This window comes from Haemaphysalis longicornis, unplaced genomic scaffold (assembly GCF_048455015.1).
Source record: "Haemaphysalis longicornis isolate Haplotype H1 unplaced genomic scaffold, Haemaphysalis longicornis Haplotype H1 scaffold_7, whole genome shotgun sequence".
NCBI classification, from domain to species: domain Eukaryota; kingdom Metazoa; phylum Arthropoda; class Arachnida; order Ixodida; family Ixodidae; genus Haemaphysalis; species Haemaphysalis longicornis.
This window is the reverse complement of record NW_027526422.1, coordinates 59669954-59693766: the sequence shown is the minus strand read 5'-3', so window position 1 is coordinate 59693766 and position 23813 is coordinate 59669954. Positions and strand designations below refer to the sequence as shown.

The 23813-nt window shown below is 47.9% G+C and overlaps 1 long non-coding RNA gene across 1 annotated transcript; it reads right to left on the bottom strand.

Moving 5' to 3' along the window:
* Positions 1-2313: 2313 nt before the first annotated feature.
* Positions 2314-19766, bottom strand: LOC144146807 (uncharacterized). The gene is made up of 3 exons (XR_013317716.1): positions 19679-19766; positions 7113-7213; positions 2314-2394 (listed from the first exon to the last, which is right to left on the bottom strand). It is a non-coding gene; the product is annotated as an uncharacterized LOC144146807 (long non-coding RNA).
* Between the last annotated feature and the right edge of the window lie 4047 nt (positions 19767-23813).

Here is a 23813-nt window from a genome sequence, read left to right as displayed (position 1 = left end):
TTTGTCTGCAAAGAATTAGCAGCATTAGAAGAAAGCGTGGCGGAAACAAATGATTAAACACAGCAATTCACGTACCAGGATTATATGTATTCGCGTTCAGTCAAACGTGCTAATAGATGAGAGTTTCGTTATAACAAGATCCCTCGAATCGAAATCGCACTTATGCTTTTTGTTTCAATGGCCCCCCTTTGCAACGCGTAGATAGCGAGTAAACCCAGGTTTACTCGAAGTGTCGCTTATATCGATGTCAGTTTTCTGTCCTAATGACTGCACTATCCCGAGGGCTTACTCCGTTTACTAAAAGTTTCTTCCCCTTTTACCTCAGTAGCATTTTCGCTGAGCAGTTATCGCACTTATCCAAACTCCTTAGAACTCGCTAGCCACTAATGGCGCCCATTTACACTCACCTATTGCGGAGCAGAACGCTCAGATAAAAACATCTAATAAATTTCTTGTATAGACGTTTATATCAAAATCTAAAATATCTCGTTTAGTGTTGCGATAACGGACAAGATTACTGGTGGGGAAAGGAACACCACGGTGAAAAATACCGCGCCTGGCAGTTAATTTGTTGTAATAAGTAGAAATACGCCAGTCAACATTTAGAACTTTCTTGCAAGACTTTTAAGCGCTTCTAATTACGAAAAGAACAACTTCATGAAACGTCGATTCACTTTTATCAAGTTCAAGCTGACATTCAGAACTTTTGTTTTTGAGACTTTTAGGCGCTTTTCTTAGACGGAGAAAACCAGCATCGAAAGTGCAGATTTTCTCTTGGCGTCATATTGTTAGTTTGACAACAAAACCTGTGACGTATCGGACGTCATGGTAATGTTGGTATGCTTGGCAGAAACAGCTGGCTTGCCTGAGGGGTAAGGCAGTGTCTTTTTCAGAGAAGGGAAATAGGAAACCGTTGTTGAACAAAGCGGATGAAGATGCTAGACACGAAGTGGGCACTAGAAGCGGAGTTTTTCATTTACTTCCTCACCGTTCTCGTTCACTCCCTCACGCCAAGTGTAAAAGTACATCTGGAGCGTTTATATATTAAGCAGTGCAACGCAGTGCTGAAGAAATTGTACAATTTCACTCCTCCTTTCTTGTCTTTCCTTTTTCGCACAAGAGCCAATACGACGCGCCCAACGTGCGCACGTTATGTGCGTTCATTCTACGACATGCTTAAGAATTATGGACTTCTTTTTTGCAATGTTAGGTTGCATTTATTTCAAGAAAAGCCAACTATGTACTTGAAAGCGCGATTTTTGCTTGGCTTCGCTTAAAATTACGCCGTCTAAAGTCGCCGCTTGCCTACTTCTGGCGCGTGGAACTAGAGCTTTTAAGCTAGAACAGCTACTTCGTAAGCTTTCCTAGGTAACAGTTAATTTAATACCGAAGAGTAATTCTAAATCTGTCCAGTTGAAGGGCTGCAGGCGCTCCTCTTCTGTGGAAATAACAACAACCAACGAAACCGAAAAGAGCTCGTTTCTTATGTATGTACGTGTGTGTTCGTGCGTGGGTTCGTGATAGCGTGTGTCAATACGGGACTTCTAAGAGCGGGATGGCAACCGTAAATGACTGTGTGGTTATCGGAGCTACCTCGAAGCAAATCTGCTGGCACTGTAATGTTGGGCTGGATGGAATACATAACCCTAAGTAGTTTTCTTTCGAAAGTTAGCACGAATAATATTCAGCCGCATCTTTAAAATTAATACCATGAAGCGGTCACTCCTAAACTATTCCGGCACCATCACAAAGCCACTGTATGAAGAGGCAAGCACAATGTTTCTGTTAAGACACAGCTGCTGTCCTTGATTTATCAGTCTATTAGCAGGGAAATAAGCTGCATCGAAAAACAGGAGCAAACACGTTTTTCTCTCACAGTCATTTGGTATTGGGCTTGTGTATTCGGACAGCGTCGCGTTCAATATATTGTATACACACTTAAATTGCATACACTTGAATGGTATTGTATGCACTTAAGAATAAAGTATTGTTGAATTGCAATCTTGCGCCCATTCGTATGTTTATCTGCAACATCATCTTCATTGTTATTTACCCAGCTCCTCTGTTACAGCATTTGAGTGAAGGTCGATGTGAAACAATTTTTTATTTATAACCTTACATAGAAATCCCCGTACCGCAAACGGCAGTTTCCGTCGCTTTTCTACGTTTAATTAAGAATGCCTGGGATTGGTCTCAAATTTCGGGCCACCTCGTGATCAACGAAAAGAAAATTGTTTATCGATATACAAAGGCAGATATGTTTAGGTATTAAACAGTCCACTTTAGATGCCCGCCAAGACATTTCAAACTCACCGTGGGAATCGGTGTTTGTGGAACCTTTAATACCAGGGTCACCGTGCTCGTTTCCGGGAGTGGCAGTGGCGGGCAATTCTCCTAAGCGTAAACAGTCAAATTATAAGTGTATGCCTCCGACTCCGGGGTTGCATTTGAGAAAAAAGGTATCTTTAAACGGTGCATCCGGAAAGAAAAAAAGCGATTTTTTAGCGCGCGCTCTTTCAGTATCGGCGCACGGAGGTAAATGCTGGGTTCAATAGCTTCCGGTCTATACCCGAAAGAACGCACTGGTAGCACCTTTATGTTGACATGGAAATAAACCAGTATCAAACAGCTGACGAAAATTCTATGGCCCAACTACGGCGAAATAGGATTGCGCCGACCTGGGGCACTGACTTTGGCCTCACCCGGTTCTATATTCCGTTCCTCCACGAACGCCCGTCAGCGTGGCAACGCAGTCTTACACTACATGTTTTTGTGCGGCCGAAATTTTTGAAGTGGAAATTCCTATCTCGTTTCTGTCCCCTTTCGTAAATTTCAATATACGTAAGCGTAAACACCGCGCTTGAGTTATCACCAGTCACTTTTACCTCGGGTCATACCCCCGGGGTCCTCGAAAAGACAGCATCTAAGGTAACGGCGTAACCATGCAACTCGAGAAGATAACGTTTCGTTTAACTCACCAAGAACACACGACGTCACTGACAGATTTCATTGCTGGCCAGTCTAGTAGTAAATTCAAAAAGGAGAAGGAGACACCTATGCGCCGCTCAGAATTATTTTATTCTCCGCCCTGGTCTCACAAGGCTTCAGTGCGCCGCAAAACTTTGCCACGGCGCGTCAGGCACAGCATCTCGGCCTAAGGACGCCTCCTAGGAGGCTGGTGCCTTAGCACCAGCCCCTCGAGTCAAAGCAATAATACTTATTTCATAATAGTTGCCATTTTTAACACATGCGGGTAGAGGATTTAGCTGCAGTGAGCGCGTGCCTCTTTGATCGTAGGGCGGGATTTCTATGCCCGCTTGCAGCTTCTTGTGAGGCGTACACCTGCATGCGCGACCACTTTTTACAGTCGCCGGTGAGGTAGACGCCTCCGAATCCATGGCAATAGCGACAACGCCGGTGAAATTCGGAGTGTTGTACGGGGCACAGCGCGCTTAGTGTATGCATTTATAACTTTGTGAAATTAAAATAAATTCATTGTTGAAAAGGCTCTCTATTCGTTCCTTCCTCACCTACGTCCATGTTGTGTGACTTTTCAAGGTGGCAGCAAACCAACTGGCTCAGCTTTCTGTATTGTCTTAGGGGCCAAGTATGATGTGATACCGGGGTCTCCATTTTCAGTGCAACCATGGGGCCGAGAAACGCGATTGGGTGGTTGGTGAAGAAGCTTAGTTGCCGCGTTTTTAAAAAAACGAGCATTATTTAGCTGCATGAAGTGCGCATACGTCAATTGGTGGGTGATTATCGGTGACATATATGTTTGGTGCTCCGAGTAGGAATATGTAGAGGAGGCTAACACCTGTTGCGGTGGGCGTGGGCGAGCGGCCAGATAATGTCACGATGAAAGCTGACGCGGTTTAGCAAACCTCACGTCTGCGATGGCGAAGAATATGATAGAGGCATCCCATGGGAGATATTGGCCGCAAGACAGAACTCCTTCACCCAGACCCTGCCCCGTCCAGCATAACTCCCCCTCCCACACTGAAAGCTTAAATTGGCAGTGACACCACTTTTCGGCGTTAATATATTGCACAGTTCGCTTCCTTTACTCAACAGCATACTTTGGCTGAAATATCAGCGGCCTGCGGACGGGAAGAACACACTTTAATTGGATCTCATTTATCGCGCCGACGGAACAGCATGCGGGAGCGGCACTCAGCAAAGGAACCTCAGCGTTACAACATTCCGTGATAGCCAAAAGAAGTGACACGGACCGCGCTCGTCAAAAACTCGTGACGTCACTTCACGCGCGTGGCCCCGCGAGCGGCTACTGGGCGCCGGCGCATTCACAAACGGGTGCGCGTAGCCAGAGCTACAGGCATAACCTCTGCCCAGAAAGGCACTGTTGGCAAAAATAAAGTTCCATACACTAGAAAGGAAGCGATAATATAGCCCGGAATCGCAATTGAAGTCGCCATCAGGACTTTTATAGAAAGCGGCCACCCAGTTTCCGCCGCAATGCTAGACCTAGCACCTCCAGGCAGCTGCTCAGCCGTTCAGCTCCGGCGGCGGCGAGGTCGAAACAACGCCCCCACCGGCGTCTGCCGTGTTTTGACGTCCGCACAAAGCGGTGAGGGCATGCAGGGATTCTGCCATATGCGCCTTTCGGGCTGAGAGCGTGGGAAATTGAAACAAACGATTTTCGGGGCGTTCAATGTAATAATTATCGCGGGCTGAAGTATTTGAAGTGCTGTGTCGTGTAAGCCAGCCCATTCAGCATCGATCAAAGCAAGAAAATGCAACATCAAATTTTCGTGTCAATTCTCCTTTTATACCTCCCCGCTCTCTCATTCTACCACCACTTTCCCCCCTCGCATTTTCCCAGCTCATCTATTCCCGCTGTGTACTCAGGGCAACCTTCCAACCAATTGCGGGAGCGCTAGCTGGGCCGAACCATTTCCTCCCCTTCACACCATCTCCCAATAGGCGGCGGCCGTAAGCAATCGGGACACGGGGGGTGCAGAGGCTCTTAGCCGTGCGGGAAGCTGCAGTGCACGCCTCACCGGGAGAGGTTGCACTCTCTGTGTAGTCTGCAGCGCGTGGGAGAGATTCATTCATTCATTCATTCATTCATTCATTCATTCATTCATTCATTCATTCATTCATTCCTACATTCATTATTCTCCACCTACACATGGCGCTAGCTTAACTTGCCCCGGAGTTTCTTGCAATAATCGGCCGCCCCAGAAAGAGACGTTTCCCCTTCTGACTTTTGTTACTCTTTCGATTGGTTCCCCACCTTTATTTGGCCTTGATATTGTTAATATAGCTGTGAAGGCCTGTTGTGCCGACTTCCTCACAAGTCGCTCGGGCAAAGGAAAAGTGGTGCCATATTGCAAATGAAATCTGTTTGCTTTAATTTCCTTGTTTTTTGGCGCGAATTACTGTCAGGAGTCATTTCTGCTACACCGTGTATGGGCCTCTTTCTTCGCTTTGGTTTTTTCGTCATACGGCGAGTACTTAGTCTTCAAGCAGACTGGCAAAGGCCCCAGCTTCCCTAGAAAAAGGGCTACGCGCGGCTGTTGTGCACCTGTTATATTCACGTGCCATACGATTTAGGTGTCACGTGGCCCACACTATTCCAGAACTTTTATGTTTCACATTCATTGTTTTGTAAATGTCTTGAGGAGGGCCCGCTGCCTCTCAGTGCTCCAATTTCCTGGCCAATGCATAAGTGCGTCTGCGCCACACACAAAAAAAGAACAACGACGGCAACTTTTCTCCTACCCTGGCACTGTGCGGAGTTTGCGCAATTTGTAGAGCACTAGCTGGGCCGCGCTGTGCAGACCGGTATTCGAATCGCCTCGAGTCATACTTGTGTTATTAATTTGTTTATCATTTACGGCGCCGGGCCAGACAATTACAACAACAGCAACAGCGCGTTTTCGGAGAAGGGGGAACTTTAGACTTTCGCTTAAAAAAAAATATTGCGGGGCGGAAGGCGAACGCTGTTGAGCGGATCCAGAGGACGTTAACCGTGCTTATTCGTTGCCCGCAATATTTGCAAACACGAATGCTTTTGCCACGACCCTTTTACACTGTAGAGGCCTCTGTTCATCGTATAAAAACATAGTCTCGCATATCAGAGAAAGAGCGTGTTCAATAAAGACTATATGATAATAAAGTATGTTATGTTTGAAAGCAACAGGTTTCGCTTTCCGCTTGCCGAGTTCACCAAAAGGTCCTCTCCTGATTCCAGGGTGTAAAGCGTCGACGGAACGCAGGCGATGAGGCGCGCCGTAGTGGAGGGCTGCGGATTAATTTTGACTTCCTGGGGGTCTTTAACGTGCGCTGAAATCTCGTACACAAGGGCGTTTTTACTTTTCGCCTCCACCAGAAAAGCGGCCGCTGCGGCCAAGAATCGAATCCGCGACCCGCGAGCAACAAGTTGCGCTTTCCGCGTGACGAGTTCACCAAGAGGTCCTCTCCTGCGGTGGTTGCCGTGTTGGCTGTGTTCCCTGCTGTTGCCCTCCCCAACCATTCTTGGAGGTGTCTTTTAAGTGTGAATACACTTTATAAGCGACCCCAAACCATCCACCGCCGGCGTCGGCGGCGTCGGCGGCGTCCGCAGCGCTCTTTAAAGAAGAAACAGCGTCCGGCGCCAGGTTTCGATCCGAGGACTTTGCGGGCCGCAGCCCGACGCTCTACCGAATAAGCCACGGACGCGACGCTGATATTGTCAGTAACGCGCCTTATATCTTTAACGCATTCAAACTACGTCGTCAGCGGCGTGCGTTGGCGACTCAGCGGCGTTATAGCGGCTTGATAACCATGGTGTACACGTGATACTTCAAACCCGATGGAAGAGATGGAAGAGAAGGCGGCGAGGCGGTGGGCTGCGGGGGCCGAGCGCAAGCGCCGCAAGCGGGCCGACAACCGTGCATTCGCACTTTCACATTCTCCCCCTCGGGGAAATGCGGGGGAATTTTTTTATCTTGTTTTACGTTGACGAGGGCCCCTTGAAATTCGCGGGATTATTTCTCAAACTTTACGCAAGGCACGGCGACGCCCCGATCCCTGATAGGTGTGCGCAGTACGTCTTCCGCTGTAAAAAGGGGTACTGTTCTAGTAACAGCGTCAGCATGCGTGCTCACCTCGTTGCGACATCAGAACCGCTCCGGTGACAGCGACGACCACCAAAGCGCTGAGTACGAGAGAGAGCATGAGCATTGGGCTAAGAGCGGACGGTGACTCCCTGCGTGGTAAATACGAATAGGCATTATGATGATGCCGAGTAGCGGCAGTAGAAACTATGAGCTCACGGTAGAGAAAGGAACGATTACGCCCGATTTTTCATGCCGCATAGCTACAGTGATACTGAACAGATTTTTATAACTTTTGCGGGACGCTTTAATTCGTAAGTACTGTTACTTAAAGTGTTCGGAAACTAATCTTTAGTGCCGGCTATAAGGCTCGGGGATCTTGCTTTTTCTTCCCGCCTCAAAGCACTGCGGATGCTACGAACATACCAGCTTGGACCAAGACGACCTAGAGAGATCTGTCAAGGCCCTTAGGCTCCGAGATACGCGAGGCCATTGGCTCCGCTCGGCTGTATGTCACGCGTTTTTGAGCAGCCGATGCGCATTCTCCGCCTACCATTGGTTGCACGCGGGAGTTGCCAGTCACACTGCTCCTCGCTTCTGCCGTGCTAGCGTCTGCAAGTCAGAGTTATATACGCCCCAACACAACATGCTCACTCAGGAAAATTTTTGATTTCCACCAACCACTGGCGCCCTACATCTTTTGCATGCACCGCCGCAGCGACGAACCGGTCCCTCTTTGGCGCAGAATAGTAGTGGTAGTGGTATGTTTGTGTTTATTAGCGCGAGGGTATCTACGACCAAAGAGCGCTAAGAATCTATTAGGTGGTATTTCAATGTCAATTTCAGGCCTAAAATATGTATGAGATAAATATGGGACTGACTAAAAAATCCGTGGGTGAGAGGGCCCGTACACTAAAGCATGAATACGCTCATAATCATCATCATCATAACAATCAATCAATCAATCAATCAATCAATCAATCAATCAATCAATCAATCAATCAATCAATCAATCAATCAATCAATCAATCAATGTTCATAATAGTGCCCAGGAACAGCGGAAGCCTTCGCGCTGGAGCACTGAGAGGGGAAAATGCAGCACTGTAGTACATCAACAATTTGCTAATAAACATTGAGTGAGCAAAACAAACTGCAAAAAGAGCAAAGAAGAATAAAAATAAAATAGTGCAATCAAACCGACATTACACAATCAATTCGTGCTGGCGCACAGAAAAGGTATAAGGCAGCAATGAAATACATCAACAGCTGTCGAATAAACAGTCAGTCAGCAAAAAAAATAAGAAGAAACTACAACAACTGCAAAGAAGAATAAAAATACCATAGTGTAATTTAGCCAACATTACACAATCGATAGAAACTGTAATGTCTGGTCCATTGCAAGAAGACATCTTACAATAAGCGTAACTATACCGGAAGGTAAGTGAAAGAAGGAAGTCTTTACAAGACCCGGGAAGCGTATATTTTCAGTTTCAAATGGACGGATGAAATGAATATGACAACTTATAATGATAAAAAAGACAGAAAAAGAAAAATTCTACGATAATTAAAGTCGCAGTATCAGCATAATACACGAATAACCAAGAAAAAGAACAAGCTCGGTGAAGTCAATGCACACGTCAGGACGATAAGTGAAGAAAAAGAGCACTGCCAAGATCAACCTAGTGTATCAGAGCTAAAAACCCCGCCAAAAACTCCCGATGGGGACGCTGAAAAACATCGAGCTTCTCGGAGTGAACATTATGCAGATGCTGCAGCCTTTGAAGATTAGAACGTGTACTTAGAGCTTAAGCTGTTTTAAAAGGGTGGGCGAGCATTGTAGCTTTTTGTGGAACACGAAAACTGATTGATTCAAGCAGTTCCGGGCATAAAATAATACCATGAAGCAATTTGTACAAGAAAAGAATGTCTGAGGGGGTCCGCCGGGAACTTAGAGAAACAGTTACAGGGAGAGGCTCCGAAGGAAAATTATGTCTAAATATTGATGAATTTGGTCTCTACTCGCTCTATACGTTGAAAGTTGGAACTACAGGTCACATTCAAAACGACAGAAGCATATTCTAGTTGCGGCATACAAAGCGTCCTGAATAGTTTTAGGAATGAATAAGGAAACCGGAATTCTCGTGAAAACCTGCATAGAGCCCCAAGAGAGCGGAGCGCCCGCCTAGTAAGTTGAGTGACATGAGGTGAGAAAGTTAAGGCACTGTCGAAAAGCACGCCGAGGAGTCTGATTTCTTAAACTCTAGACAGGTAACCGCCATTAATACTGTAGCAAAATAAAGTGCGGTTCGTTTTCCTGCTATAAGAAAGCAGATAATCGATCGATCGATCGATCAATCAATCAATCAATCAATCAATCAATCAATCAATCAATCAATCAATCAATCAATCAATCAATCAATCAATCAATCCAATCAATCAATCAATCAAAACAGAGACTGTAAATTATGGTACATTACAAAAACCCATCGTACAATGACCATAGCAATAGGATGAAGCATCAATTACACAAAAATGTATCAAACAAAGTACCGGAAATATTTGTAACTATTCACAGAAAGTGATAGGTTATAGATATATTTGTTACTGTGGCCTGCTCGGGCCACTTAAAAATATGCATGAAGAGTTGACTACAGAAGTGTGCCATAATACATACAACGTTTACGCCCGCAGCTTCAACATCATATACGAACAAATGAGAACAAACCCTGTGAAAACAACGCACATATGAGTAAAATAACTGAAGAACACGAGTGCTGCCGAAATGAAGTTAGCGGGCCACGGCTCACAGGCCGGCCGAAAACCCCCGAAGGGGATGGCAAAAAATAGCAAGTTCCCCGGAGTGAAAGTTCTATAGGCGTTGCAGTCTAGCAAGAGGAGGACATCTGCTAAGTCGTGTAGCTGTGTGGAAAGGGTGGTTAAGCCTTGTTGCTTTTTTCGGAGCACGAAAACAGATTGCTGCAAGCAATTCCAGGCATGAAATTGTACCATGAAGCAGTTTGTATAAGAAAGGAAGGTCTGAGCGTGTTCGCCGGTAACTAAAGAGACGGTTACCGGGAGAGGCGCAGAGGGAAAACGATGCATAAATATTTATAAAAATTTGGTCTGTACACGCTCCACACCTTGAAAAATAGATATTCAGGTTCCATTCCATATGCAGAGGCATATTCAAGTTGAGGAATACAAAGTGCCATAAAAAGTTTTAGGAACGAATGAGGAGACTTGAAGTCTCGTGAAAACCTGCATACAGCACCAAGGGAGCGGAGCGCCCGCCGATTCAGTTGAGTAGAATTAGGCGAGAAAGTTAGGGCGGTGTCGAAGAGCAGTCTGAGGTCTTTCTCGTCGACTCTAGATAGAAAACCGTCATCAATGCTGTAGCGAAAGGAAATGGGGTTCGTTTTTTGGATATAAGACATTACATTTGTTTTCGCCGGATTAAGATTTAAATTGTTATCTGAGCACCAGTTAGCAAAGGAGAATATATCTTGCTGCAGGGCATCACAGTCATCGATGGACTTTATACGTCTGAATATTTTGATATCATCAGCGTAGAGAAGAAAAGAAGACTTTTTAATTACGACTGAGACATCATTTACAAAAATGGAGAACAAGAGAGGGCCCAACACGGAGCCTTGGGGCACACCGCTTTTTGATCTATACATAGAGGACGTCTGCCCATTAACGCAAACGAAACTGAACCGATTGCTTAGATAGATACCCAGCAATGCCATGAGTGGTGTATCAATGCCCGACTGCAAAAGCTTATCAAGTAACAACACGTGGCAGACAACATCAAATGCTTTGCCCAGGTCACAGTAGAAAACGTCCAACTGGCGTCATGGAGGCCTGCTCCATGAAGCAGGCGAGATTAGTTGTTGTCGACCTTCCTGACATAAAACCATGCTGTTTACTTGTAAGAAACTGCTGTACAGAACTAGACAATACCATGTGCAGCGCTGCCTCGAAGAGCTTGGAGGCAGCACAAAGGAGAGAAACTGCTCTATAGTTTTTGGCATCCGATTTGGTGCCTGACTTGAAAAAGGCCCATTGAAAGTAGGTGTAGACCCGCCGGGCGCGCTTATAGGATGGAGGAATATAGCTTTAAAACGGCATTTGGGGCTCCATGCGGCCAGTTATCTAGCTATATTCTTTTGAAAAAGGCTTAGGAGGTATCAGAAATGATACAGTGAGCATTTCTGGGTAGTAGAAAGGACTAGGTGCTAGTAAAGAATCATAAAGGTGGCATATCTTATATGATTCTTGGGCTATTACACCAACAGTTATCTTGCTGTCGCATTACATGACCTGTTCACACCCGTTTCGTCTTCTTAATTTCTGCTAATATTTTCTTATCACGCGTTTGTTCCCGGCCTCACCTCGCGCGCTTCGTCTCCCTTGACGTCACAGCTATCATCTTCCGCTCAATTGCTCGCTGAGTCGTCCTCAAATTAGGTTGAACCTCAGAACCATTTTAGTAAGGCTGAAGACGCTCATAGTGAAGGATAAAAGAGGGTTATAGTTGATACGTCACATCGCCTGGAGCCATAGTGCGTGCTTCCCTAACGGTGATCCTGGTGCACACAAAAAAATCACCAGAACCTCCCTCAAGGATAACAGGGTCTCAAGTCACGTCCTGTGCGATATAAGTTTTATGGAGTTGATATCCGCAATATAGGTTAGAATACATTTGTAAGTGAACATCGGTTCATCTCCTTGAAAAAGTGAAGTCTGTAGTGGAATGTTGATGTGTAGATTTTAGGGAAATGTCGTTTTCTCGAGGCATTGCAGGATGTGCGATCAATTAACACGTCATCATCGCAGTTTCTCAAACACCGCTAAAAGCAGCCGCGCCGATGACTATACCGTGTGCAATTTTTGACACCAATATCACGGCCTTTCACGAACGTGTAAACTAACTTTCAACAGTTCTGTTCTTACCGGCGCCGACAAGTTTTAGCGGCTCTTGGTTCATGCGTGGTCCTCGCCCATAGTGCATGCAGATGCTTGCGGCGGCGCGTGTGGAGCTTTTCCGCTGCAGAAGACGCTCCGTGCTTTTCGGCGTTCATCATATATTGTAAACTACGCGCTCTATCCTCAAACTCAGCTAAACACGTGTGCACAGATGGCGACGGTCGACATTCGTTCCTACAGACACGCCGTGCAAAGGAATCGCTAGCATAGCCGGCCACCAGAACCGCCGAAACCACTGGCGGCTTCCCCCAGTGCCGGAAACGATAATTGGCTGTAGTATTTGAGGAAACCCGGACATAGCGGCGCTCAGATTTTAGCCTCATTTCAGCCTCACACCCGAACAGCTACGTCAACGCTCTTTTGAATGGCGACAATGATTCACATGTCAACAGGGAACGAAAGAACGATTTTCTTGCTTGTTTCTACGGCTTTCTTACTACACAGACGTGCAAGGTTTCGTATGCTGTAGTGAACACGTAATCTATAATTGCGTGCGGGAAATCGCGGAACTTGGGAAACTTATTTGAGACGCTTTTACGGGAATAAATGTGAATATATGTTTGTAGGCTAAATAACGCTATACTGCAGAAACAGTTACCACATCTGTGCATCACTCCGTAGCAATCAGTTGTGTGCGTATCACCTTGATTGAATGATTGGATTGATTGATGACGACAGTGACAATGCCGCGGAACAGACAATTCGGGTATCCTCGGTATTCAATTGCGTGGAATGCATGCAGGCAACCAAGTGTGCACCACCATATCTGTGGCCAAGCGTCTGTTGCTAGGCGACGTTGTGCGCACGGCTCGCAGATCAGGCACCTCCCTTCTCCTCCATGCAACCGTGTGAGTGCGCCCGTGGCCTCTGCGCCGCCGGCAGCCGATCGCAGGCAGAGGCCACGGCGCGCCGTCACTCGTTACGTCGGGCTCCGCGGGATGGCGGCACTTTTCCAGCTAAGCACGACTGTGAAACACATGACTGTGTTTCACGTTACGAACTCTTCGCCGAACACGAAGAATTGGGTCGAGTTCACTGTGAGTGCGATTAATGACATCTCTGTTGGCGCCACAGTTCAGAATAGGATTGGAACGGAGCAGATGACGCACGCCGGTGTCCTTTTTTTCTTCGGCGTGCGGCCGCAGTGGGCCAGGCTGCGCCGTGTCCGTGGCGCATCGGCCATGTCTGTGGCCGTTTCCAGTGTTGCCAAGCGAAGAAATTGACCACTAAACTTTTCAACGAATACCGTCTATACGTACTCAGCTTGGTTGACAAAGCGCCCAAGAGAACGAATGACGAAACGGATGAAACGAGGGCTTCAGCCGTTGTCTCTTTTTTCGATCGTATTGTGCACCAAGATTGGGTGTGACAATAAGATTTAACTACTTGAAAAATGGGTTGGGATAATGCTCACAACAAAATGGTGTGTGGAAAAACGAAACCGAAACTCAAAACGAAGAGCTTGGTTCGGCTAGATAGCAACACGCCACCGAAAGAATCCAAGCCAAGAGAAGAGGAGAAGACCCTAGAGAAGAGGAGAAGACGCGAGAGGAGAGAGAAAGGGAAGATGGCGCGAACGGAAGCCTAACAAGAGGCACGGTTATTGTAGCTCCTTACAACCGTTAAATCACGCAAAGTCGCTCAACCAAAACCTTGAAAGTGGCCCAAATCTGACAACTGACCTCGTTGGACTACTGCTTAACTTTCGAAGGCACAGAATTGCCTTAGTGGCAGACATCGAAAAGGCATTTCTGCAAATTGGAATACGAGAAGAAGACCGAGACGCCTTGAGATTCCTTTGGTTCGAGACCGCACCAGAAACGACTGAATTGAAGCCGAAAGTGCAGGCGTGGCGAATGACGAGGGTCCCGTTCGGAACAACAGCAAGTCCCTTCCTACTTACAGCAACGCTAAAGAACCACCTCAGAAGCATGGAGGGAGAGTATCCCGTCACTGCAAGAATTCTAGCTGACTGCTTGTACGTGGATGACCTCCTAATTGGAGCAGAAAATGGGGAAGAAGCCTTGAAGATTTACACGGAAGCTAATGCTATCTTCAATGCTGCCTCCATGAAACTGCACAAATGGGCAACGAACAGCAAGGAAGTGAGTGAACACATCAGCGACGGTCAAGAATCCAGGCATCTAGGTTACCTCTCGGGTGTTCTCAAGGTGCTGGGATTAACATGGAACCCCATCAGCGACGAGCTCACATTCACGCCGACAACGAGCGCACCGCCCGATCCTGGAACAAGCACGATAAGAACTGTGCTAAAAACTACAGCTCGACTGTATGATCCACTTGGATGGCTGACACCATTCACCGTTAGAGCCAAAGCCCTATTCCAGGAACTCTGGCAACGAAACGTGGAGTGGGACGCAGTGTTACCGCAGGACTTAGACACTAAGTGGGTGCAGTGGTGTTGTGAACTGAACGAACTGCAAAGAGTGCATGTACAACGTTGCTACCGTGCTGCCACGACTGGACTTCCGCAGAAAACGTTGCTACATGTGTTCGCCGATGCTAGCCCTGTGGCCTACGGGGCAGTGGCGTACATTTGTGTTACAGATGCGGAAGGCAATACTACGTCTAGTATCCTCATGGGCAAGTCGAAGATCGCACCTATCAAGCAGCTGACACTGCCGAGGCTGGAGCTGATGGCTTGTTTGTTGGCAGCTAGATTGGGCCGATACATAACGAACAACTTGAAGGAACGACCGCAGGAGACATACTTCTGGACAGACTCGACTGTGGCCCTGCACTGGGTGACAGGCGAACCGTCCCAATGGAAGCAGTTCGTGCAGAATCGAGTCACCGAGATACAACGCATCACGAACCCTGCGTTTTGGAAACACTGCCCTGGATCTGGAAATCCGGCAGACTGCATGACCCGAGGGTTCAGCGGTCAGCAGCTTGTGGAAAGTTCCCTCTGGTGGAAAGGACCTGAGTGGATGGGGTTGCCCGAGAACTTCTGGCCGAATCACTCGCCACCCAGCAACACCTCGGCGGCAACAGATGAAAAAAGGGTTCCGGCAGTTCTCCAGGCTACAAGCTCCACGTCACAGACAGTGCTGGACATAACACGATACAGTGAAGCAGCGAGACTTCTCCGTGTAACAGCTTGGATTATGAGATACGTTCATAAGTTGCGCCATACCAGCAATGAATCTGGCTCGTTAACGACACGCGAACTGGACGAAGCCGAGAAACACTGGATAAGGCTAGCACAGCGTGAAGATCTGCAGCGAGAGATGGAATGCACACAAACGGGTGAACGTTTTCCCGCAGACTCACCACTCCGAGATATTCCCGTGTTCATGGACAATGACGGTGTGCTCCGAATCACGGGAAGACTCCAGCAAAGTGAGAAGCCGTACAACGAACAGCATCCCATCGCGTTAACAAGCGGCCACCGGTTAGCGGAGCTGATCGCTCGCCGATGTCACCTTCAAGTGTTGCACGGAGGAGTGCGGGACACACTCGTACAGCTGAGAGAGAAATTCTACGTGGTGCGTGCACGCCAGCTGGTGAAAAGAATAATTAAGGGGTGCATGACCTGTCCGAGGTTCAATGCTCGTCCAGCCACCGAGGTAATCGCACCGCTTCCGCGAGACCGAGTCACCGAGGCACAACCGTTTGAAGTCACGGGTGTCGACTTTGCGGGACCGCTTCTGGTCAAAGGAGAGAGCGCAATGCACAAGTCGTATGTTACATTGTTCACTTGTGCCGTAACCAGAGCTGTTCATCTTGAGCTCGTAAGAGACATGTCCACTGAATCGTTCTTGATGGCACTCAGGAGATTCATATCCAGGAGAAGAATCCCTCGAGTCATATACAGCGACAACGCCATGTCTTTTAAAAGAGCAAACAAAGAACTTTCGCAGCTCTGGAAGTCATTGCGCCATCCTGCAACACTTGACTTCATCTCAAACGCACGCATTGAATGGAAGTTCATAGTTGAGCGTGCTCCATGGTGGGGTGGGTTCTACGAACGCCTCGTTGGATCCACCAAGCTTGCACTGAAGAAAGTAATTGGCTCAAGATATTTGTCATTCGATGAGCTTGCAACCGTGCTTTCGGAAGTAGAGGCAGTACTGAACTCCAGACCATTAACTAACCTCTATGACGAGGCTGGGGAACCGGAACCACTATGTCCTTCCCTGTTCTTGACGGGCAAACGACTGACAACGCTACCAAGTGTGGGGATTAAGGATGACAATATTGACGACAGCCTGCACAAGCTTTGGACCCGTCGACAGCTGGCCATCAAAGCCTTCTGGCGTATATGGACCAAGGAATACTTGGCAGAGTTGCGAAATCTCCACAACGGAAAACGACGCCAAGGGAAAACCCTTGCGGTTGGGGACTTGGTTCTCCTTCGAGACTCGCAACCACCCCGGCAGCAATGGAGAGAGAAGAGAGAAAAAACTTTATTTCTGGTCAGATTAAGACCTATGCATGGAGCCTTGCAAGAATCCAAAAGGTGTTCCCAGGACGAGATGGAAAGATCCGATCGTGCATCCTGAGAATGCCCGGAGGGTCAACGCTCAAGCGACCGATACAGCTAGTGTACCCATTGGAAATTACGTAGCAGTAAAAGAAAATGACTTCCGTCATTTTGGGGGGGAATGTGTGGAAAAACGAAACCGAAACTCAAAACGAAGAGCTTGGTTCGGCTAGATAGCAACACACCACCGAAAGAATCCAAGCCAAGAGAAGAGGAGAAGACCCTAGAGAAGAGGAGAAGACGAGAGAGGAGAGAGAAAGGGAAGATGGCGCGAACGGAAGCCTAACAAGAGGCACGGTTATTGTAGCTCCTTACAACCGTTAAATAAATAAGTGTTTGTGTCTAAACGACGTCTCCTACCTTCAACGATTCCCACATGGTGTGGGCCGCATGAGGGACATGTTCTTGCGAACTGCGAGGCGAAGTCGCGATGTCACAAACTGTTATGGCTTCTTGCCAAATCGATTGCGTTCTCGAATACTTTCGATATCAATGGCCACGATAGTTCATGTTTAGCTCCTCTGTAAATCCATATCATCGACAAAGGTTACATTCATGAAAAAAATCGCGCACCGCACCATCTATCGATTACGGTAGCTGAACCCGAAGATTTCTCGTGAGGAATTCGTTGGTTGTCGTCTGTGTTTGGACTTCAACTTTCAGACGATTTAGACTTTGACTTGGTGCACTTTGGCTTTGACTCGCACGCGGTTTAGTCTTCTGATTGCAGCGGCTTTGACATGAACCTTTTTCTTTTTGATTTCACACGAAGGAAGCTTCGTGCTCAACTGTCCTCGTCGTTAGACGGAGGGGTGCATGATTTTTCTTTTTAATTTTGCACGTCCATGCACCGCTCTCCAAATCCGAAGTGATCGACCGTGTTGGAATGGCCCAATCGGATGTACAGGTCCGCGCAGAAGTAAACGGAGCACGGGAGCTGTGGCCGTACTGCATCGCTGCGCCGCGTATGGGTGCCGACGGGAACCATGGAGCGCCGGTCAAAGAGTGTGTTCGCCCTGCCCCCGCCGCCCTATCTGATATGTTTAATCGCCGCTCTTCTGGCGTGTCATGCTCGGCGAGACGGTCTTCAAAAGGCAGCGCTGGGCTATAGAGGGGCGCTGGTTGCATTGCCGCTCGCAGGCATCAGCTGCGACCGCATCTGCTGCTTATGAGCTGGACGAAGCTGCGCGCGCCCAAAAACGTGCCGTGTTGCGCGCTCTAAAGGGCGGCATAATATTGTAGGCCGCTGTGGTTTAGCATAGCATGCCATTGCGATATAATTAATTGTAAGCCGGCAACAAAATTACGATGTACACTAGAGAAAGCCCATTCACAGACATTTTTGTTGTTCGGGAAAAAAAAATCTCGCTTCCGACATTTTTTTTTTAAATATTGAGCTTGTCCCAAGTTATTGCTTCCGGTCAGTCCAGGTCTGTTCTGAATACAAGGAAATAAAAAATTTCCATGTGGTAGAAATTCTGTGTTAGAGAACACCGTAACGAATCAGTACAATCGTTGTCTTCTATTACAGCAGGCCTCACAGGGCGCATATTTTGTTGTCGCATTAACTCTTTCGCTCCCGTTGACGAAGATAGCCGTCATAAGATTTTGTACCAAATTAACCGGTGACGAGTATGGTCGTCATCGGTCATGACGACTATACTCATCACCGGTCATTTTGAGGCTCCCACGGCGCTTTTTTGTAAGATACTCAGGTAATGCGGTGAAGCCATCTTTCCATTGAATGCGAAGTTGAATTTAAATCTGACCCGCCGCGGTGGCTCAGTGGCTAAGTCGTTTCGCTGCTGAGCACGAGGTCGCGGGTTCGATTCCCGGCCGCGGCGGCCGCTTTTCTGATGGAGGCGAAAAGCAAAAACGCCCCTGTGCACGAGATCTCGGCGCACGATAAAGATCCCCAGGTGGTCAAAATTAATCCGGAGCCCTCCACTACGGCGCGCCTCATCGCCTGCGTTGCGTCGGCGCGTTAAACCCCAGAATCAATCAATCAATCAATGAATTTAAATGTGCAACACTTTCTTAACTAATACAAGGTGCTCGTTAAAAATAACAACGTCGCTTTTATTGCACAAACAAAATATGTGCCCTATGAGGCCCGCTGTAATAGCAGGCAACGATTGTACCTATTCTTTACGGTGTCCTCTAATACAGAATTTCCAAGGCATGGACTTTTTGTATTTCCCTTTCTTCAGAGCAGACCTGGACTGACCGGAAGCAATAACTTGGGACAAACCCAAAATTAAAAAATACATCTCGGCAGCGAGATTTTTTTTTCCGAACAACGAAAATGTTTGTGAATGTGCTTTTTAATTGTCCAGGGTAATTTTGTTGCCGGCTTACAACTGATTATATCGATGTGACATGCTATGCCAAACCACAGCGGCCTACAATTTTATGCCACCCTTTACAGTGCGCAACAAGGCACGTTTCAGGGCGCACGCATCTTCGTCCAGCTCATGAGCAGCAGATTCGGTCGCCGCTGATGCTTGCGAGCGGCAATGCAACCAGCGCCCCTCTATAGCCCAGCGCTGCCTTTTGAAGACCATCTCGGCGAGCATGGCACGCCAACAGAGCGGCGATTAAACATACCAGATAAGGCGGCGGGGGCAGTGCGAACACACTCTTCGGCCGGCGCTCCATGGTTCCCATCGGCGCCCATACGCGGCGCAACGATGCAGTTCGGCCACCGCTCCCGTGCTCCGTTTACTTCTGCGCGGACCTGTACGTCGGCCTCATGAAACGAGGGACCTAGAAGCGATTCCAACAACGGGGAGGGAGCGTTTTTTTTTCCACTTAAGCCACGATCATCATCACCATCAGAGGAAATTGGCTTTCCTGTAGTGTGTTCCAGTCGGTACGAACGCCATCAGTGCGACATAGAAGGCTTCGCTTTAAAAAGTCGCTAAATGGGGCACTCAGATCTCTGACGACTTCTAGGTCCTGAAAGCCCGACAATCTCCCTTACTCAGCTGACGCCATAACACTCCTGATTCCTCCCGTAGCCACCCCTCTTTCTCCGAATCCCTGCTGGTGCAGAGAGTCTGCCTTGGCGGTGAAGACCGGCACTTTCGCCCATATTCATGGTCCTTGTGACCACACATACCTTTCTGCCTTGAAGAACTCCCGGAGGGTAGGCCCGTCTGGTACAGGAGCAGCTTCGGGAGCGGGATCCAGCGCAGGGCCATCTCTCGGATGCGGAGTTGTAGCTGCAATAAAGATAAAATAACTGTCCGCTTTAGCCCACAACGCGCTTAATTTGTGAGCTTAGTACTCGAATACGGCAGTTACAAAGGCCCTTACGGGAAGTCGAACACACGCTTCTGTTGGGGCGCACAACACACAATAGGCACACAACACGCACAAACGCATGCTTTTGTCCAGACAGAACAACAAACAAAAGATAAAGAAAAGCATGTGAGCTGTTCCAGAATAAGGTGAGTGAGCAATGCGAAAGCTGGAAGAGTGAATTACATTGAACTAACGTACGTTCAATACATCAAGAGAGAGGCAGTGGAAGAGTATGACGAGTAATAGCCAAGAGTGAATCCCTGCTAACCCGTACGGAGGCGGTTCTCTTTCATCAACTGCAAACTTACTCTGTTTTTACGCCAGCCCTTGCCCGGTACGTATGCCCCGAGGTGTACGCCAGCGACATCTGTCGTCTATGCCAAAAGCACGAGCTACCCTGGTACATCTACTACGGAACTGCCAGCCTCCTACTAGCCCCACTACGACGTCCCCACCACAGTTTGAAGCTGCAATGAGAAGCGAAGACTACGAGACACAAGCCTGGGCCACTAGACTACTCAACAACGCACTAGACCAACAGAGGCCGGCTCGCCGTCCAGTTGGGATTACCCATGGCACAGCCCAGGATAATACCGGAAACCATCGGTACTTGGGTTTGATAGCGCCTGGGACAACCACATCCCCCTCACCGGACGGCTGAGTACTGGTCACTCTCACTGGCGCCCCTAACAGGGTAGCCTCCCCTTGACTCGCTCTTGGGTGCTCTAATAAAGTTCTTATTCAACTCCCTGCTGCGCAAATGGCAGCTTTCATGTTTAGTGGAACTACTTTATTTTTCGTTTATATTTCATCTTACTCTAGTTCAGCCGACCGTAGCTTCGGTTCGCCGCACTTCTGTCTGCTCCAACCATAGACATGCCCTTTCTGCTCACTTTCTTTGACAGCTTTTCGAGCACTTCTTCATGTGAGGCAGCAAACTGCCCAATGCCACCTTGTTGCGCTTCATGAGTTCCTTCATTTACCATGCTGCTTGTTAGCGGCAAAGACTGTGGAAGCCACTCCCGCTTCCTGTGTTCATTCTCGATGCCTTCTGCCTGGGATGCAGGAGCATATACCGCTGCCATCCATTGTGCGTCACAGCTGCTTTCAGTTTTACTACCGCTCGCCGTTTCCCTGGATTCATGCTGCAAGGCTGGGGTGAACGTTTGTTTTTCAGCTTGTTGAGGTTTGATTGATACATTCAGCGGAATAAATGCATTATGATTTTCGCCGCGAATACCATCTCTAGCAGATTCCAGCGCTGTTTCAAGTTTTTTATAACACCCACGAGAGCCTGCTCATGGAAACTCTCGTATCCTCACTTTATCAATTTACCATCATTTTTCTATGCATGAAGCTGCTTGTTCCCGTTTTGAGCTGCACGTAAGACGAGATAGCTGTAGTTGACCAGATTATTTTATATACAACGCGTTTTATAGCGAAGATTTGTGGGTCTAACTGATGCGGTGTCGTTACCAATAAGCACTGCAAGAAATGCAACTTCACCCAATGCTAGGACACAAGATGATGATGATGATGATCAACTGACTCCAATCCAAGCTGTGAAAGTGGTTGAAAAGCAAAGTTTTAAACGACACCCACTACAATTGCCCATGCGACGTCATTTGAATTCACACACGTGGCTCTACAAAGACTGAAACCAGAGACTGCAACCATCACCAAAGCAGAAGTGTATGAGGTGTCGTATGAGCAGAAGTGTATGAGCAGAAGCAGAAGTGCCTCTCACCCCAACACGCAATCTGCACCAGGCCCTGACGGTATTACCAATCGTGTAATCACCAACCTTGATGACTCGTCCATACAGGCTCTTACCGCCTGCATGAACATGGTGTGGAACACGGGGAACCTTCCCCTCCCGTGGAAAAGCGCCCTGATTAAGCTCATTCCCAAACCTGGAAAGGCTCTAAAGTTAGAGAACTTGAGGCATATTTCACTGACCTTTTGCCTCGGGAAGCTTATGGAGCACGTGGTTTTGACCCGTCTCAACCGCCACGTGGACACGCATCAGCTTTTCCCGCACACCATGGTGGGTTTCCGGTCTTCCGTATCAACGCAAGGCGTGATGTTACAGCTTCAACATCAAATAATTGACAACCCGGGCGTGTCTCCACTTGATTCTCGAGTCTAATGCGGCTTGACTTGACTAAAGCCTTTGACTGTGTGGCCCACAGTGCCATCCTTCATAATCTCAGTAACTTAAATGTGGCCAACAAGGCGTACGACTACATTGCCGACTTTCTGTCCCAAAGGACCGCCCGAATAACGGTACAGGACCTCAAATCTGACCTTATAGGTCTGTGTAGCCATGGCACCCCACAGGGGTCGTTCGTATGACCATTTCTATTTAATGTGACCATGATTAAATTACCTGCCCTACTACAGCAAATCTATGACGTGCATCACAGCCTCTACGCTCATGATATAACAATCTGCACCGCAGGAGGCAGGGACGGAGACATTCAGGAAGGGCATCAAGAGGCTGCCACGATTGTTAAAAACTACGTCTCCTTACGCGGACTCACGTGTTCGCCTCAAAAGTCAGAGATAAGGCGGAGATTCTGCGAGTGGCACATGCGGCAATGTAATGCACCTATACAAGCCGACTAGCCTTACATTTAAGTCAGTTAAATCCCGTAAAGATTGGTTATTATTTTAACGGCAGAGGTGTTTAAGCCTTTAGTTCCTCCGTATAGCGTTGCCAGAAAAAAAATACAAAGAAAAAAAACCCGACCGCACGTGAGCGGGCGGCTCGTGTGGTGCTCCCGGCTTCGGCCAGCTCAACCTTAGAGAACAGTCTGCCCGATTTGCATGCGATCTCTCGCGAGCACCTCTATTTGCCAGTTCACCTGCGTTCACGCCTGAAGTGGGGAGCACAAACGCCGAGTTGTGAAGGCGGTTACTGCGTGTTCTAGCGCGTGCTAACACGGTCAACTTTGAAGAGATGTGAAAGGCTGCGGACAAAACGTTCCGGGCCAGCCAGGGATGGAAAACTTCCAACGGCAAGTCCAGAAATCTATGTGACGTGCAACAGCCGGGTCGCCGACGATGGCAGATCGCCCGCCAGTTTTGCTGTTTCTCCAGCCTTGCAACACTATGTATTGCAAGCTTCGCGATTTTTTTTCCCGCCGGATGTTTCATCGCCGACTCACCATTCACGTAATTAAGTCAGTTTTAAGTCTGGGAAAGAAGGTCGCGTTCAACAAAGAAACGGCGAAAATGCAATTTCACAAATGGAGACAAACAATAAGGGTCGGAAATGATACGCTCTCCATGCAACATGTTCAATCGGTGATTCGAGGTTACGCTTTCCGCGTAAAAAACCAAATGATCGATAGACGCACTCAAAAATTTCCCTCCAACCAGTGTATATCATAGCCAGTCCAAAGTTAGATGTAACCCCGTGCTAGAGGCAATCCTTGATGAAAAAAGAAACAATCGTCACACAAACTGCAAGCCCGCCACCGTGGCTATCCCTAGCTTCTACTGCATCGTAATTTTTCTCTTACAGTCCCATAGGTATTAGGATTTGATATTTTGTGGTCTCTCTACCTCGCAATATGCATAACGCTAGCTTTGAACAAGGCAGGCATTCATGCACACCGCGAGGAACCACCGTGGGTTCGAGCTAGTTGAGCACGCTCACGATACTGAAACGCCGTCGCGCCAACTTAACACCGCCTCTGTTGGGCAGGTGGAGAAAGGGGCGACAAAGGAATATGCCCAGGGTACGGAGGGAAGACGTTTATTTTACACTGACGTTCTAATCACATATTTTACAGTCCCAATTACACAATTTGCAGTACAGGTACGTACTTCCCGTTAGGTGAAAGGGGCGACGGGGCGCCACGCGCAAGTGCGCACGTTTCGTCGGCGCAGAGCCAGTGGGCTCTTCTGTCAGGGCAAATTCCGGGGTGCTCGCACGTTGTGCG